Source organism: Pinus tabuliformis, chromosome X (assembly GCF_031772625.1).
Source record: "Pinus tabuliformis cultivar Carrire ecotype Pingquan chromosome X, CPIR1, whole genome shotgun sequence".
Lineage (NCBI taxonomy): Eukaryota > Viridiplantae > Streptophyta > Pinopsida > Pinales > Pinaceae > Pinus > Pinus tabuliformis.
The window spans coordinates 166,905,117-166,922,346 of NC_142308.1; the positions used below are offsets into that span (position 1 = coordinate 166,905,117).

A 17,230-nucleotide genomic window follows, 5' to 3' on the forward strand; every position below is an offset into this window, starting at 1 on the left:
GAAATGGAACAGCACTTCTGCACTTTCACGTTTCGTTGTTCCTTTTCGAAATGGAACAGCACTTCTGCACTTTCACGTTTTGCTGTTCCTTTTCGAAATGGAACAACACTTCTGCACTTTCACGTTTTGTTGTTCCTTTTCGAAATGGAACAGCACTTCTGCACTTTCACGTTTTGATATTCCTTTTCGAAATGGAACAGCACTTCTGCACTTTCACGTTTTGCTATTCCTTTTCGAAATGGAACAGCACTTCTGCACTTTCACGTTTTGCTGTTCCTTTTCGAAATGGAACAACACTTCTGCACTTTCACGTTTTGCCGTTCCTTTTCGAAATGGAACAGCACTTCTGCACTTTCACGTTTTGCCGTTCCTTTTCGAAATGGAACAACACTTCTGCACTTTCACGTTTTTTTGTTCCTTTTCGAAAGGGACAACACTTCAACACTTTTCATTTTTGATATTCCTTTTCCAAAGGAACGACACTTTTGATTTTTGTTGTTCCTTTTCGAAAGGAACGACACTTGCGTTTTTGCTATTCCTTTTCTAAAGGAACGACACTTTTAGTTTTTGCTGTTCCTTTTTCCAAAGGAACGACATTTGCATTTTCACACTTTCTTATGTGTATTTTTGTTTTTTTGTGTGCATTTCCTTTGTTGTTCCCTACAAGGAACACCACTTTTTAACTGTTTTTGCTGTTCATTCAAAAGAGCAACACTTTGGGATTATTTTCGAGAGCAACCCTTCCTTCCTCTTGTGGGATTATTCCTAATTCATCTCAACCACATTTTACTGATTTCATTTTATGGCATGAAGTACACTATTTTTATGAGGACAAGAATTATGGATTCTATTGAAGCGAGCTAATATCATTCACATTATGATCTTTAACAGGACAACTCCTTGATGATAGATTTTTTTCAAAAGGGACACAATTATTTATATACTACTTTACTGCATTGTTTTCTGTTGAACATGATATTGATTGATCATCTTAATACCATGTTGGTTCCATCATCCCTGGTTATAATCTTCTCTGTCTGTAATAAATGAGATTATGGGTATATTTTTTTCTATTGACATCTTCAACTTCTTCCGCCATCCCTGCTCTTAAGGAGTACTGAGCCTCCCTCATTTTATCATAAAAATATGTAATAACAACAAAATTTTGTTCGCAGATGGAGGATAGGGGGTCTCATTACGAGCCAGCCTACCATGTTCATAAGGTTGTAACAAAGTGACATTCCCATTATGGCCACCACACCAGGGTTATGATCCATTGGATAGCCAAATTATCCTTGGAACAGGAGGTCTCATCACGAGCCGACCTGATCACTTTTGCTACATCCCAGTGAATGGCAGTGTGATTATCTGGTTACCACGCCAGCACACTGATCTCTTATGTAGAACAACACTGTAACTCTCCATTTATAAATTGAGGATCCGGGCTCATATGGGTTAAAAAGCAACCCTGCCGAGGCTATGGACGCCTGCTGGCAGCAGCGGCTCTGCTTATGGTATTGAAGTTATATCTTATCGTCAATTATTATTATAATACCCTTTTCTTATTTTTTTCTTTTTATCAGAGAAGTTATTTCCTTAACTTTTTCCCTGTTTTGAACCTTTATGCATGAGAAATTGTTTTATGATCAATCACATCATTTTCAGCTAGAATACCGTCAGCAAAGCATCTTTTTAGCATATTGTTGTCCTTTTTCGTTTTGCATAAGCTATCATCAATCCAAAGCATCCTATCTCTTATTCATAACTATCTTTACACACTTTGCTCTCAATATAACCATAACTTTCACCGTCCTATCATTGATATGTGTACTCTGCTTCATTTACTATTGTATTGTTCACTCCCTTGCCTTGTCATCAACACCACCCCTTTCATATGCTTTATGGTTATGGAACCCATTTTCCAATTGGAGGGGGAATGTATGCATTATGGGGTTGCATGCGATATGATTACTGCACTTTGCCATACCTTGTTGATTTGACAACATATTAGTATTGCATGTATACATAATTTTTTCTAATTGAAATTTTGCATGCATTTTATCTGTTGCTATTCAAAGCTAACACTATGGATTCAAGAACATTGTATGCAAAATAGTGCTTTGTTTACAGGAGAACAACAAGTATGGGCAGAATTCTATTCGTAGCATGACCACACTATTGCACTTCACAGTAGAGGCTCGCGAACGTGAACAATTCTTCAGACATGATGTGCTTCCCTGGATTCCACCTTTTGCATCACTTTCAGCACCAACTCTGCCTACATCAGCTTCAACAACTGCCAGTCCATATATGTCATTCCACATTTTTGGAGGTAAAACTTGAGGTAAAATTGCATAGTTTTCTAATTTATTATAAATTTAGGAGAATCTAATGAAAATCCATTTTGAGCATTATTTATCATCCTTCACTCCACATCTGTACCACTTCCCATTTTTCAGCGACATATCATCTTTCAGTTTGGGGGAGTGTTTCTTTCATTCATTTCTTTCTTATAACCACGTCATTCATATTATTTATCATCCATTGCTATTCTTATTCACTCTCAACACCTCCCTTATTCCATGTTGTTTTACACCAAGCATAGAATTCAACAGCTGGTAGCAACCACCTCTATTTGTTTTCTAGCATCGCATGAGGACATGCTGATTTTTCCGAGAGGGGGAGGAATTGCTATGCATGATGGATGTTTTCTACTTTCTTCCTTATTTAAGGCATACAATTTCATTTTTACACAGTGCAGAAATTGATTTCCACATATTTTTAAAACTATGAACTCAATTCTTGTAATTTTTGGAAAAGACATACGTATCATTAATACAAACCCACACAATTTCAAGAAATATTGGTTCATAAAATTTCGGAAATCATGCACTCTCACCTACAGCCATTTTGTTTATATCTCATGATCCATGCATCAAAACGATCTGATTTTTGGATCATAGAAGCCTTCATATATTACAAATCTACTTGCAACATTTCAACAAAATCTGGTTTGTAGTTTTTGGGAAAATGGTTAATGAAGTTTGCTGTTATCTATGTCATATTTTGCTGCAACTTCATACATATAGTTGAATGTCAATGTAAAAATTGTTATGCCTTCATCAAGATTACTAAAAGTGAATATTCATTAATTAAGGAAGAATTCATTTGTTCTATCCATTTCATGAGCTGAGATGAACATATTTTTTATCGCTTGGTTAACACATGGGTTTTTGTCTTTGGGTTGCATGAAGACATGCAATATATTCAGTTTTCGTTGCATGAGGACATGCAACATATTGAGTGTGGGGGTATGTTGGGCCATGAATACGACCACTTTGTAACACTTATTTCATCCATTTTTACTCTTCTCTATTATATCATCTATTATAATTTATCATTTAAATCCATTTTATAAATAATTTATGCTCTCATGGATGAATATTATTTATTCTCCTTTATTTCTAATAAATTGATGATTATGCATGATTTTATCAATGATAGTTTTAATAAATCAGTTTTTACCATTTTTAGCCTCCAAGATAATTTTCAGATTGAAGATTTGATTTTTAAAAAGCGCCAACTCAGAAATGCGTTGGAATAAGGAGTGACAGTTTTGCGGTTGAGATTCTGAGCAAATGAAGATGAATTTGAGAAATCTGGAACATGGGTTTTGTCCAGAACGGGCCCAATTAACTTTAACAAAGAACGGTTTGCCCAAATTCGGCTTGTACAGAGAGAAACGTAGGGTTCTTTGAGAACGATTTTCTCAGATTTGCAGTTGCGGCCGTCCTCCAAACTTTAGCTGCAAACCCAAATTCGTCTTGCTTTTGTTGAAAGATGAAAGGAAATATATTTTGGTTAGAATCAACCCAAATTTGTAAAAGAAATCATGTTGTAATTATCTATGTTATAACTGCTCTCTGATCTTTCTCTATTTAAATGAAAACAAAGATCAGAGAGGGAGAGACTTCAGGATGACTTTGGGGATTCGAATGATGGCGAATTGATGATTTGAATTAGAGATTCAGAAGCAAGGATTCATGATAGGATAGGAGGAAGGAAGGATTGTTTTATGCTGTAAGTCTCAAGGCTTCAACTATTGTAATGATTTCACTATTTAATGATTAATACATAATTTGGGCGTTGCTTTTCACTCTTTTCCTTCTGAAGTAACCCAGCAGCGTCCGCTGGCGGCTAAGGGCCCGGCCTCTGGTGGAGTACGATGCTACTGTTGTGTATCATATCTTTACAATTGCTGCTGTATCATTATACTGTGAGTTATGCGTGGTTTGCTTATCTTTATTACTCGGTAATCTGATATATCTTTCATATGCTATGTTATGCTCTGTTATGATCAATGCACTAATGGTTTTTCTCAGGAAATCGGTGTAATGACTCTACATTGTATAATTGAATCTTTTCAGAGTTGATCGCATGCTTTTAGTATCAACCAGTTATTTCTGTTACAGAGAGTCTGTATTGAATATTACTGTCATTTGATTCATTTGAAATCCTGATTATGGGAATCCAAAAGTAATGTTTTCTATTTGGAAACATAGTCGTATTATCCTTAATTGTCAGATTACTATATTAGTGTGAGGTGTGCATATATGATCGATTATTGCCGTTCCATAATTCATTAATGAGTGCTGTTCCACAAAGTATATTCCATCCAGTTTGCTTGAGGAGTGAAGAGTGTTATTTCATAGCAGAGTGTGAGTAAGTTGGTTTTGACTCGCGAGATTTAGTTCTTTTGATTGCTGTTTCATTTACTGCTGTTCTATTTCCTTTTGCTATTTCATTTTACTTGCTGCCATTCCATTTACTTACAATTGCTGTTTTAGTGTGAGAGAAGGTCTAAAGCTATAGTGAGTCAGCAAGTCACTGCTTAGCTCCCAGATCTTTGGTCCATACTCTATTTTCCTTTCCATCAATTTCTAGAGGAATGAGTTATTGCTACTGTATCCTCGATTGATGGTTGTTTGAGTGAATGATTTAGTTTAGAACATTTCAGTTTCTTGCTGTTCCAATTAGATTTTGTTTCCAGCTTTCATTTACTTTCTTATTTTAAGCACTATACTGCAAAACATTACTCTTGAGTAAATAGCCGCCTCAGACTGAGTACACTCTTGAAATAAAAATTCGTCCTTGGGTTGATAATTAATGTGAAGGTAATTAGGAGTTCAAAAGACACCTTTTTATCGCTCCACAAAGATCTCAAACACTATTTCTAGTAGGTCAAGCCATACGCCGTGCCATGTACATAATCTATTTACTGCTTGTTGCTTGTTTTTATTTTACCTTGTTTTCTTTGCTTACTATTTTTGTTTCATTTTGTTTTGTTTGATTGATACCTTGCTATTTTTGTTTTCTGGAAATAAGTGTTTCCATCTACTGAGTTTTGGCTTTTGAATGAGTATGTGGTTGAAATCTAAGAGACTTGTGACACTGCAACACTTGGCTAGTCTTGCATTCATCTTATTTTTGCTTAGTTGTAACCTTAGGCTGATGAAGTCTTGACAGAAAATATGATCTTTCTGCAAGGGGAACTTTGGTCCAACCATGAACCTATGTCCACACTGGGAAACCCCATGCCTGTACTTAGCCTTCTGCTCTATGTATTCAAGCTCATCCAACTAGTAGAAATAGAGAAGGGGAAATATCTAAATGAGAAAACATATGTCAAAGGTCTTATATTCTTCTCTGAAGGAAAAACCTCTTCTGCTCTCAATAATTCGAGATCCCTCTCCGCCCAAAATCAAATAAGTGCCAATGCATAGTCCTCTTGAAAAAATACAAAGGTGAAAGAAGAGAAAGGTTTCTTGCGCAGAGAGGTGAAGCATGCAACTCCACCAGGGTATTGACCAGGCTCGTTGGCAGTGGAGAAATGTGTGTGTTCCCATGTGACTCTGTCGGGGTATTATCCAAGCCTGCTGGCAGCAGAGCAACACTAGAGATGAAAACTTATACTTTGAAAATTTTCAACTCGTGAGCCAAACTACCCTCCCCAATTTCAAACAAATGTGATCAAGTAAGTGGGGAAACCAAAGCAACCCACACAGTGATTCAATACTCCCCGAAAGAACAAGGCCCAGTGCTGTCAACGAACCAAAATAAAGAAACTAAAGTTCTACCAGTGTGTCACCAAGTGTTGTAGTGGATGCAACACCCTCCAAAATGTTGGCCCGCATCCAATTTTAGAACCTCCTTTGAGAGTTTTACTTGATGTTTTCACACACTCGGGTTCACCCTATGAGCTTGTGTGAGTCTTTTCACCCACCTTGATTGATCATTCAACGTACAAATTTTGTATGTTGGTATCAATGTCTTTCTTGCAACCATGTTCTAGTCGTGCACAAGGTCTTCACTTCATGTGTACATGTCGTGTTCACTAGGTAAACATCTGTCACATTCACACGTGGATTCGTATGCACTGTCATGCCAATGTTGTCATGATCATCCAACGATCGATCACAAGCATCACACTTATCACTCGCACTGTCAATCGGTCACGTTGAGCATGTGTGACTTGATGTTTTGAGGCATCTTGTCGTCAAGTCATGTGAGTGTGTGTTTGTAAGGTCATGATGCACCATTTCACTCGTTCACACACTTAGTCGTTTCTCTTGAAATTCTGACAACCAGATCACCCTCTCACAGCCAGACAATCACCCTGTCATCAACTTGATCAACTATCACCAGATCAACTATCACCAGAACAACGGAGAGTTTGACCAAGCGGTTAGCCCAGGACTGACTCCCCTAAAAAATTACGCAATGGCTGCAGACCATACCCACTTAGCTAACTGAGAAGATTGTGCAGATAGGTTGGATAGACACCTAGTGCTTGTCCCTATCTCCCTCAGAAAATTGCATAGCTTTCCCAGCCAATCACCAGTCAGCAGGCCGGCTACTCACCCAGAAAACTGCGCAAATTTCATGAGCAATCCCTCTGGCACCTAGCAGTCTTCTCAACTCAGAAACTGCATAGAGGTGGTCAGTGGGTTAACCTCCCAGCAACTGCGCAGGTTTTCCCGCCAGTAGCTCCTAGCAGCCTGCTGGTAGGTCCCTCCAGGAACTACGCAGTTTTTTCTACCAAGATACCGTAGCCAGCTGCTCACTGCCAGCTCCCTCCAGGAAATGCACAGTTTTTGTTGGCAAGCTCCCGTTGCTCGCTCACTCCAAAAATTGTGCAGATCATGCCTTCCTAGTCCTCCTACACCCCGCATTGCTTCTCCCAAAAATTGCACAGGTTTATCCTCCAGGAGAGCCAGATCCCACAGAAAGTCACTACCAATCCAAAATTCCCATCTTTGTCTCCCAGTGACTTCTACACAATTTTCATAATCATTTCTCGCAACCTGCATCCAGCTCAAAACTCACCTCCTGCAATTTCGCAACCCTGTCTTCTCTCCTAGTCACTTGCATCCGAAAACGATCCTGCATCATGGTAGACTAGGATATTTATGGATTTGATTTCATCTCATCATGAGTGATGACAAGTACGAGTACATGAAGGAACATGGCACGAAGATAGATGGGATGAACAAAGGGAGTGCATACAAAAGGACATGTTCATGAACAAATGAATAGATGATGCATGCGAAGATGTGTTTGCGAATGGACGAATGAATGAACATGAATTTTTGCGAACAAATGAACATGTCAAGCTTGCCAAAGTAAAATCAAGGAATAACATGTGAATGAAACATCAAGCGAAACCAACGACCATCGAAGACTCCGCACACCTTGTCATGCGGAGGTGAAGTTGTGACACATCATGAGGACATCCATCACTTAGCAACATTTCAGCTCAACATGCACACCAATAACATGAACCTACTAGCACTATCATGTCAAGTTGTTTCATTATTCATGTCAGCCACATCAGTACTGTGGGCCATACTATTGTAAATAAATATAATGCAACGTGGAAGTCCAAGAGTGTTATGAAGCTAGCTCACAAAAAGACAGAAAAGATAGATCAACGCCTTAGAATTCAACCTCTTCGAGGGGCCAACCTCCTTTACATTACACAAATGAACAATTCTTAGATGATACAAATGACAAGACCTCCTTTATATATATAGGAGTCTAAGGGGTCATAATATAATCAAAGCGACATAACAATAATAATGTAAAGCCACAATAATGACAATAGTGGGCTTCTATGGGGCACAATAATAACAATATGGGGACTACATGGGCACAACAATATAATAAGGGGGTTGTACTAATAACAATAATGGGTTACACTAGTAGTATAGGTACCTAACATGCCCCTCTCCTTCAAAAATTATCATCCTCAACGCTTGAGTAGTTCATGATGCTTCTGTATAAAATTCTTGTCCTTCCATGTGGAATCATTAGCAAGTAAGTTCTTTCACTTAATGAGATACTCTGCAATTGATCGATTTTTTAGTTGTCAGGTTCTTGTTTCAGTGACTGCTCTAGGTTTCAATATGATTTTTCCTTCCTCGTCAAGTTCTGGCAATATTGTTTCAACTGGGATCTTCTGCAACTTTTGAATGAGGGGCCACACTTCTTCATCCTTCTTCCATTCATCTCTTGCTTCATTTATCCAATCTAGTTGGATAATAGAAATAGCACAAAACAATGCTTCCACATCCTCATCATTTCTTGAGAGTGCATCTGCAACAAGATATTGCCTCCCTTTTGCGTAGATGATTTCAAAGTCATAAACCAACATATTTGTGACCCATTTTTTTTGTTCTTCTAAAGATAATCTTTGTTCTAAAAGTATTTAAGACTATCATGATCCATTTTTACCTTGAAGTGTCTTCCCATTAGGTAGGGTCACAATTTCTTAAGTTCATGTAGTATTGCCAACATTTCCTTCTCATAAATAGCTTTTTGTAAATACTTTCCTTTGATTGGACGACTTTCGAAAGCAATGGGAATTTAATATTGCATTAAAACAACACCAGTTCCATTTCTTGAAGCATCACATTCCACAATAAAGGTTTTTGTGAAGTCTGACGTAGCTAAGATCGGTTCTTGGCACATTGCCTGTTCAAAGGCCTTTGCTACTTTTGGAGTCCATGAAAATGCATCTTTCTTCAATAATGGTGTTAGAGGTGCTACTATTCTCCCATAATTATTAACAAATTTGCGATAATACCCTGTCAACCTGAGAACTCCTCGCAGATGCTTTTTAGATGTGGGAATTTTCCATTCCTTAATGGCTTTAATTTTTCTAGGGTCTACCTTAACACCTTCATGAGATATAATATGACCCAGATATTCCACCTCTTGTACTACAAAGAAACATTTGAATCTTTTTGCATATAATTGTTTCTCCTCCAATAGTTTGAGCACCCTGTCAACATGTTGAACATGATCCTTCCAAGACTTGCTGTAGATTAGTATATCATCAAAAAATACTAAAACAAATTTTCTAAGGGTGGGTTTGAAAATGGAATTCATCAAACCTTGAAATGTAGAAGGTGCATTGGTAAGGACAAAAGGCATGACCAAAAATTCATAATGACCCTCATGAGTTCTAAATGTTGTTTTTGGAATGTCTTCAGTCTTCATTTTGATTTGATGATATCCTGAACGAAGATCCAACTTGGTGAAGTAAATTGATCCATGCAATTCATCCAATAAACCATCAATGACAAGAATGGGAAATTTATCTTTAATAGTGAGCTTGTTGAGCTCCCTACAATCTGGACACATGCACCATGCTCCATCTTTCTTGTGCACCAGTACTACTGGAGCAGAGAAATAACTTTGACTAGGTTGAATTATACCAGCCTCTAGCATTTCTGCAACCATACGTTCAATTTCACTCTTTTGGGCATAGGGATATCTATACGGCCTGATGTTTGGAGGACCACTTCCTGGAATCAAATGAATAGCATGGAGTAGAGAACACAATTTGACTAGGTTGAATTATACCAGACTCTAGCATTTCTGCAACCATACGTTCAATTTCACTCTTTTGGGCATAGGGATATCTATACGTCCTGATGTTTGGGGGACCACTTCCTGGAATCAAATGAATAGCATGATCATGATCAAAAATAGGTGGGAGGCCTTTAGGAGTCTCAAATACCTTGGAATGATTGTCCAAGTCTTTTTGTAGATTTGGAGAAATAGATGATTTCGATGTGGGAACCTCTAGCGAACATAATTGTGCAATTATGCCTCATTGTTCCTTCTTTAGAAGCTTTTTCATACCTTTAGAGCTTATTAGATTTCCAGTTTTCCTTGAAATACCCCTTAATTCAACTTCCTTTCCTTCTGCACAAAATTTCATGAAAATTTCTTGAAAATTAAAAGCTATTGTACCCAAGGATTGTAGCCATTGGACTCCTAGTACAACATCAAAAACACCCATTGGAATGGAAATAATTGTGCTATTCAATACATATTCTCCCATGGATAGCTTGATATTATGGCACTTTCCAGAGCAATTTATGGTTCCTCCACTTACAACCATCACTTGACACTCTGGTGCTAGATATAGGAAGCACTTCAATTCCTTGGCAATCTTACAATGAAAAAAATTATGGATACTTCCCGAATCAATCAACCCTATTACCTTTTTCTTCTTGATATGTCCTTCTATCTTGATAGCTTGAGGAGTGGTAATTCCTACCAATGCATTACAAGATATGGTCGGATTCATTTCTTCTTTATCTAGGGTTTTTTCCTGGAGTATATCCTCTTCTTTTGACATTTCTTATTTTTTTTCTTCCTCCTCTTCACAATCTATGTAGAATAATTTCTTCTCAACACACTTATGACCTTTAATGTATTTTCTATCACAATTTTAACAAAGCCCTTTTGCTCTTTTTTATTCCAATTGTTGTGGTGTCAACCTTGTAGGTTGTGGAAGTCTAGGGGCAACAACACTTCCATCTTTATAGTTGTGAGTGGTAGGCTTCCTGGTTTCCATAATATTTCTTTCCATTTTTCTTACTAACCTTAACACCTTCTCCAATGAATCAAGTTCCCAAAGGCGAACCTCATGTTGGATATTATCCTTTAAAGTCCCTATGAACACATCAATCCTATGCTTATATGGAATATCTTTTAGCCTTATGTTCAATTTTTGGAAGTCCTCAATGTGCTCCATCTTTGAACCCTTTTGTTTGAGATTTATCAATTGGCTAAAAAAGGTGTTTCTTTTTGTATCCTCATAATGTGCTATGATTTATTTCGTAAAAATTGCCCAAGTGAAAATTTATTTACGAGAGCAAAGCTATTGATACCATACAAACTGATTTGGTTCCAAATATAAATTTACAATACGTACCTTTTGTGTGTTTTGCACATTATGGAGATCGAAAAATTGCCCCATTTATAGTATCCATGTTCTTGGATCCTAGCCATCAAACCTCTTCATATCGATTTTTGGAACATGGTGGGTCTTCAATCCAACATTAGAGTCTATGAAATCATGACTAACATTTTTTTTGTTCTCATCATGAGTTTCCTTTACTACCCTTTCACCATTAGTAACCATTTCTTGTAGCAACTTATTCAAATTTATCTTCAATTCTTCCATATTAGCGTCCATGCCATTCATCTTAGTGCCCATGCCATCCATATTAGCTTCCATGCCATCCATATTAACTTTCACACCATTCATATTAGCTTCCATGCCATTCATCTTGGCTTCCATTACCTTTTGTGAGAGTGAAATTTATTGTACTTGGTCTTGTAATTTTGATATATCATGTTGCATTTCTTCCTTTTCTTCACAAGTCATGCTAGAGCTTTTAGGTTTCTTACTAGGTGTTTCCATTTTCTTTCTTTGGGGTATCAATTAATTCTAATAATTCTTCACTATTCCCTTTGAATTCCTTCAAACTAATCTTTCAAACCAATCTTATGCAAAATTTAAAAAAACTACGCACTCGTTTTTTCACTTTGTAAGAGCTTGATATTGAATCTGTTGTATCTCTATAACTGTGAATCTATAATATCTAAAATCATGTCTTGCAGTATCCCTTTGAGTCCTCTTTCTAACTTCGCAAGTCTGATCAAGATTGGATTCTCCGTGGAAGAGTTATGTCAAATCTCCCACAGTGACCTGATTATAGACTAGTTCAGTAGAGCGCATTTGTACGAAGTGCCACATGTCATTATTTCAACCTTAGTACCTGAAACTGATATACAAAAAACTAAGGGCAGTCCTTTTTCTGAAAAATTCTTACGAAATTTCAATCTGATGCTCAAAACAAAAGTTATGATGATTTTCCCCAGGTAACCTGTTTGGAATGTAATTTGGGAGTCTGCAACAGCCCTAAATCCCTCATATCATATCTCCAAAAATATAGCACTACAAGCTATGAAATTTGGAACCGAAGATCAGAACAATTTCAGCTCAAATGGGTTTTTGTTTTATCTTCTGAAACATTGCAAAAAACAAGTTATAGCGAAAATTTGACGATGACCTGTTTGGAGTAGCGAAACCCTAGAATCCAAAGCTTTGATATCAAATGTTATGAAACTAGCTCAAAAAAAGATAGAAAATATAGATAAACACCTTAGAATTCAAACTATTCGAGGAGGAAACCTCCTTTACATTACACAAATGAATAATTGGATGATACAAATGACAAGACCTCATTTCTACATATAAGAGTCTAAGGGGCCATAATATAATCAGAACCAACATAACAATAATAATATAAAGGCACAATAATGACAATAGTGGGCTTATATGGGGCACAATAATAACAATATGGGGACTACATGGGCACAACAATATAATAATGGGGTTTTACTAATAACAATAATGGGTTACACTAGTAGTATAGGGACCTAACAAAGAGACCCACTTATCATCTGAAGAGTCATGTAAAGTTGAATGGTCATGAAAGTCAAACAGTCATGAGGGAAGTCGAACAATCACAAGGGTCAATCTTACCCTTGGCTATAAATATCCCTTATTTGTACATGCAAAGGACTTTTTCACTTTGGCTCCTCCCACATAGCCTTGAGAATCTGTAATATTTTCTTTGAGGAGTAAGTAGTGGCTCCAACGCCCCATCCACGGGGTTAGTGATCTATGGTCTATCGATATGTCTTGGAACTTTCACTTAATTCAAAAGCCCGCTAATAGGACACCACATTTTCACACGTGTTTTAATTGTTTTTAATACTAATTTTGAACACTTGTAATACATGGTGCTTTAACCCGTGTTTAACACTTGAACTCATTCATCTATTCTACTACTTATATATTAATGAAAATGTGTTGTATGAGTTGTTAATGTTGTCATGCCCATGTTGGTTACCTCCCTAGACATCAGATATACCTTTCACATAAACTTTCTATAATGATCATCACAGTCGTGTAGACTCATATGCTGAGTGTTGTACATGTTACCTTCCCTTTTGTGTTGTGACTGCTGCATCCGCGTGGACTTCTCCTACGGAAGCTGCACACATCCTGTTGTGTTGTGTATTCCTAACAGAGTTAGGGTTTCCCCCATCTGAATTGAGACTTACTCCCACCCTCTCCCTCTGTGGTGAAAGAACCTTAACACAAGTAACACTTACAATCACTAGGCATGCGAACCTTGCTACTAGAATACAAAGCAGACAACTATCCTGTGCTAACTAGTAAGATCTAAGGCAAACATTTAAGATAATGGAGACTGGGCCATCATACTGGATGGGACTCCCACACCAAATGGTGTGAGGTCTAGTTGGGACATCATACCAAGGTGATCCCCTGAATGTTGGCGAGTCGAGCACCGTCAACAACTCCCCCTTAAAATTTCATCTAGAAACATAATTTCTCTAAAGGACCAAAGGTAGAATATCCTTTTTTATTGATCTCTGATCTGATGTGAATTTTTAGGGACCTCTCTAAAAATAATATTTCTAGACCTATTCTGGGATCTCTTGGGGATTTGGAGCATCTTTCAAAATTTTGAGCTTCACATTTTTTTTAACCAAGTTTCTATGGGTAGATGTTATATTAATACTTTTGATCTCTATTAGATTGTGAATTCAAGGAATTTGAGTGGAAATAAACTGAGTGGTTTTCTCCTAGCAGAATTTGGAAACCTGAGAGGCATCGGGGATATGTAAGTCCTTTGTACTTGATTTATGTTGTGTAGCTTGCAAACGTGTGCTATAATTTGTTTCGTGCACATCATTAATTATTGTACCCATTACCACTTTAACAACATAGTAACATGGTGTGCTATAATTTGTTTCATCCACATCATTAATTATTGTACCCATTACCACTTTAACAACATAGTAACATGTCGTGGTATCTCTTCAATGCAAAGACCTTTTTGCTAACTAATTATTAGGTCTCATTCCTCAAGAACTTGAATAGCTACAAAATTTGGTCTCACTGTAAGTTCCTTGGAATGACTTATAAAATACAATTTATTTAATAGGTTCATAGTTATTCTAAAAATAACTCTGGAGTTGGATCATATACAAGATATTGAATAACAACAATTTATCAAGGCAGGTGTCATACCAATTGACCATTTTTTCATCCTTACTACACTGTAATAATTCATCTGAATCCCATCGCCTATTCTAAGTTCATTTTTTTTGTGAAATTACAAAGGAAATAATATTCATATTTCTAGTACGTGTACTAATTTATACTGGAAATGATTTCAATCATTTCACATAAATCTCTCCTACAACAATTTGTCTCGTAATATTCATGTCATAAAGAACTTTACAAGATTTACCTCAAAAAGGTGTAGATATACTGTAAAAAAAAATTATTGGATTAAATTTGGTATTATTTCTGGTAATTAGTGGATTTGTGTATTTCACCTAATGGGATTGATTATTTCAACAATTTTTTAGGAAATCCAGGTCTCTGTGGCAATTGGATTGGATAACTTTGTGGGATGTACTCCAAACAATCAAAGCGTGAAACATTAACTAAACTTTCGAATCCATAGATTAGTTTTGTTTTGTGATCAAAGTTTCTGTTAAATTATATTTTTAAGAGTATTAAGTTGATTTTGAAAATGTACAACTTTAGTCTCAACACCATCTATTGTTTGCATCTCGTTGGGTTCAGTTTTGTTAGTGTGTTTGATCATTATAGCTCTCTCCCATTCAAATCACCCTAAATGATTTACCAAAGGGTCAACAAAAAAAATGGGCCAAGGTATTATTTCTCTGGATTATATCATGGACTTGAGAATTATATCAACATCAATATGTGTCCCTTTTTTAAAAAATGCTTTGATGTCTTAACTAGGTTCTCCAAGGCTAGTAAGATTGCACATGGACATGGCCCTCCACATGTATGATGACATAATGAAAATCACAAAAAATTTGAATGAGAAATATGTAATTGGTTATTGTGCTACAAGCACAATTTATAAATGTGTTCTCAAGAATTGGAAGCCAATTGCTATTAAAAGACTATACACGCACTATCCACAAAGTTTGCGCCAATTTGAAACTAAGTTTAAGACTGTTGGAAGCATCAAGCATCAGAATCTTGTGAGTTTGCATGGTTATTCTCTTTCTCCACATGGAAATTTGTTGTTCTATGACTACATGGTGAATGGAAGTCTATGGAACATCTTACATGGTGAGTGAAATGGATGGAAAAACCTATCTAGAAATTTACATGTATAATAGTCATATAGGCTTTAGTAGAAGATTCTAACCAACCTTTCATATATAGTGAATGTTTTCTAATGGTTTACTTGGAGAACCCAAGAAATGCATCTTGTATGCAGGATCTTCAAAGAATATTAAGATAGACTGAAACATGCATCTAAGGATTTCTTTGGGTGTTGCACAACATCTAGCATATCTCCATCATGATTGTAACCCATGTATTATTTACAGAGATGTAAAAATTTCCACCATTGTCTTAGATAACAATTTGAAGCATATTTTTTAATCTTGAGCATTGCCAAGTGTATATCTTTTGCAAAAACCCACACCTCTACCTATGTTATGGGTACTATTAGTTATATTGACCTTGAATATGCAAGGACATCTAGGCTTAACAAGAAATATGATGTGTACAACTATGACATTGTTCTTTTAGAGCTACTCATAGGGAGGAAAATTGTGGATAAGGACTCTAATTTGCTTCAGTTGGTAAGATGATAATGACTGAATTTTCTTTAGTTGGGATTGTCTTTTTTTCAATTGTGAAGCTTGCTTGTCTTGAGATGTTGCATGGATGAAGAAAATAAAGAAATAACCTTGGTTGCTTTGACATGGGAATTTGAATGCAAATTCTATCAAAATCCGACAATGATACAGTAATGGAAATTGTAGATGAAGAAGTAGCAACAACTTGCACAGATCTTGGGGTTGTAAGAAATATCTTCCAGCTTGCACTGCTTTGCACAATGAGACAACCTTTTGACCATCCCAACATGCATGAGGTTACCATAGTTTTGTATTCATTAGTACCTACTTCTAAACAAGCTCCAAGTATCTGAGTAAACCAACCATCCCCCAACAATAACTACAGGATATATTTGGATGAGTATGTGGAAGGAAATCACAAAGATGTTATAAGAAGCATGAGAAGCACTTTTGATGGACATTTGTTTATGATATTTGGCAAGGTTATCTCACAAAACACTATTTGACTATTATGAATGCTTGAAAAAGCCTCAGATGGAGCTCACAATCAAAAGTGTATCCAATTGTCCATTCTACCATATTGCTGCCAGTGGAAAATAAAGCTAGCCTCTTACACTCCAAGCTCACATTTTGCAATTTTGTTTGTGGAATAGAGTCTACTAGAAAAGTCAAAGCTTTGTAGCTAGATAAAACGAGAGTGCCCTCTATTATGAGAAAATTCTTTGTGCATGGTTTTACAGAGATGCCAGTTATAATATTTGTAACATTTTTGTTGCTAGATTGGTTTCCTAATTGAAGTTTAGCAACCTATATATGACATCCAATAGGATATTGTGTAGTACCCAAAATTGAACCTAATTATTGTTGCTTTAAGGTGGGAAACATTGTTGAAAGAAGATACAAGTAACTTATTTCATCCCTCTTCCCTTAGATACAAAGACCTTATACGGTTTAGAATGAAGTCCTCTTTCCTTCGTAGCATGACAACAATATATACATTTAAAACTGTTAATGGTGAATATCTGTGTACATGAATAATATTGTATGTTTCTTTATTAAATATAAGTCCTTCAATGTAATTTTTCTTGCAAGAAGTGAGTATTGTTTTCATCTTTCTTGTTTAATGATTTTTCCCTTG

At 36.5% G+C, this 17,230-nt stretch overlaps 1 pseudogene; it reads left to right on the forward strand.

The window, feature by feature from the left end:
• The window catches only part of LOC149138981 (LRR receptor-like serine/threonine-protein kinase ER1), a 143,890-nt pseudogene extending 127,292 nt beyond the window's left edge, over positions 1–16,598 (forward strand).
• Positions 16,599–17,230: the final 632 nt, after the last annotated feature.